Source organism: Dioscorea cayenensis, chromosome 9, assembly GCF_009730915.1.
Source record: "Dioscorea cayenensis subsp. rotundata cultivar TDr96_F1 chromosome 9, TDr96_F1_v2_PseudoChromosome.rev07_lg8_w22 25.fasta, whole genome shotgun sequence".
NCBI lineage: Eukaryota > Viridiplantae > Streptophyta > Magnoliopsida > Dioscoreales > Dioscoreaceae > Dioscorea > Dioscorea cayenensis.
This window is the reverse complement of record NC_052479.1, coordinates 10414521-10417020: the sequence shown is the minus strand read 5'-3', so window position 1 is coordinate 10417020 and position 2500 is coordinate 10414521. Positions and strand designations below refer to the sequence as shown.

At 42.4% G+C, this 2500-nt stretch overlaps 1 non-coding gene across 1 annotated transcript; it reads left to right on the top strand.

Moving 5' to 3' along the window:
• Positions 1-1786: 1786 nt before the first annotated feature.
• On the top strand, positions 1787-1893 carry LOC120269628. Its single transcript, XR_005539273.1, has one exon. It is a non-coding gene; the product is annotated as a small nucleolar RNA R71 (small nucleolar RNA).
• The last annotated feature ends 607 nt before the right edge of the window (positions 1894-2500 follow it).

The window sequence follows — 2500 nt, the reverse complement described above, 5'->3', positions numbered from 1 at the left end:
GATCCTTGTGGGAAACGAGCACACATCATCACCAAGATGGAGAGGAGCATAGGAGAAGGAGTTGGATTGAAGATCTAGACCACCATTGCATCATCATTCCAAGCTTCATCGATTCAAGGAGATCAAGATCGTAGAGGGAGTTTTCTTTCTTCTTTATTGTCTTTATTTTCCTTGTATGTTGTATAAGTATCCCTTGTCATGAGGTATTAACTTATTGTTGTGTTTGGATTTGGATGAACCCTAGGGCTAATCTTGTCTATGAACTTGGAATGTTATTCTTAATTGAGTTTGATAGTTGTTTGAGATTTAATCTTTCATGCTTTCATGTCTAGAATTACATGTATGGAGAGATCCATAATTCTACTATGAGTTGTATGCGTAGATGTGACCTACTCACGTATACTAGATCTAGGAGAGATTGAAAGGGGATACTTGTACCTACACGCCGAGAAATCGGGTGTTGGTAGCCCTCCATTGCTAGGTTTAAGCCGAAGGATAGTAGGTTTACTCCTATTAGAGATTTCCTAGAACTTAATGCGATCATAGGTTTGTTAATCCGGAAGAAATTCCGATTGACATTCGTATGGGATCAGGGGTTAGTCACCGAGAGATTGGGGCTAATCTACTCATGAGATCTCTAGGTCTCAATTATCATCAATGCATCTTTAACACATCCTAGTTTGGGACTTAATGACAACCCTAGGTGGATTCCTTGTCCAAACACTACCTTCTCATGCTTGATACTCCCTTGTTTATTTACATCTGTGTGCTAGTTACCCGGCCATAGATTAGTTAGTTTATTTTATTTTATTTCATTTGTTCTTCATACCAAGAATTGTAGGCTAGATAATAGATGAAGAGTGAGTAATAATACTTCCTTGGCCCTCGAAGAATACTACGACCCCTCGTGTCACTCACGGGTATTACTTGGCGATCCCGTACACTTGCGGGCGATCAATCACGTGTTCTTTCAGCTTTTCATTCGGAAGCCTCCCTTCAACCTCACGACCACTTCTCAAAGTGATCGCCTTACATGTTCTCTAGGATTGGTTTCCGTGTTGCTTGGTAAACTTCCATGTGGCCTTTGGGAGAAAAGACTTCGCACTTTGCCCGACCGATTTTTCAAGGTTGTGCAAGGAGGCGGTGTGATCATGCGAGTGTAGCCTCGATTGATTCAAACCTTGTCTTTGCCGATTGAACAAATCTAGCCAAGTGCTTCTCCAAATCCATCATTCGGGTTTCCAAGCCTGAAATTCTATTTTCCACTTGAGGGGCTTGTTGAGATTGTTGGAAACCTGATGGCCCCATGGTCTTCTGTGGTCCTTGATTACTCCATGAAAAATTGGGATGATTCTTCCAACCTAAATTGTAGGAGTTCGTCAGATGGATTCCATTGAGGTCTCATTCCATTACCTACAAAGTCAATGTTCTCAACTGAAGAAACATCACCAATGACGATTGGGCAATCGGAGGGAGCATGTCCTCCACCACAACCAGTGCAATTGGTCACGGACACAACTCTATTTGAAGCTATAAGATCTAGCTTCTTACTCAAACTCTCCACTTGGGCAGCCAATGAAGTTACCGCATAAATTTCATGGAGACCGGCCACCTTTTTCTTATCCCTAGCATTCCACTGGTAGCTATTTAACCCCATTTCCTCAATCAATTGACAAGCCTCATTGGGGTCTTGCTACCTAAAGTACCTTCTGCTGCCGCATCCAAGAGTTGCCTTGTACTCGGGTTCAAACCATTGTAGAAGGTTTAAACAATCATCCACTCGGGGAATCCGTGTTGCAGACACTTTCGCAGGAGTTCCTTGAACCTTTCCCATGTCTCAAATAGAGACTCCAATTCCAACTGCACAAAGGATGAGATCTCATTCCTAAGCTTTGCTGATTTTCCGGGAGGGAAATAATGGGCTAAAAAGCTTCTACCATCTCCTCCCACGTAGTGATTGATGCTCTAGGTAATGAGTGTAGCTACTACTTTGCTCTCCCCTTTAAGGAAAATGGGAAGGCTCTCAATTTGATGGAATCATCCGTCACGAGATTTATCTTCAAAGATGTCGTAAAACCCTCGAGGAAGCTCTCTATGTGACTATTTGGATCCTCATCGGCCAAACCGTTGAATTGTGCGGATCGTCAGCAAAGATATGGATGAATGCCGCCTTTAGCTTGAAGTTCTCGAGTGTAATTAGGGGATGCACAATACTCGATTGTGTCCCCAACATCGAAAGGTCCGGCATAATCGGATAGTGTTCGTTGTTGCTCATTTTGTTCTCGCCATGTTTTTCGCATCCTTTTACTTCCATATCACCTGGATTATGCTGTTTTTGTACGATGTTCTTTCCCTTTTCTTCTAAGTGTATCGCTCAAGCTCGTGGTCTCCTTCAATCAATATTGATGGATTCCCTCGGGTCATAACCTGGAGCTGCACCAAAAAGAAAGGAAAAGACAATCAAAACGATGATAGAATAAGAAGATATGAATTAGAATGT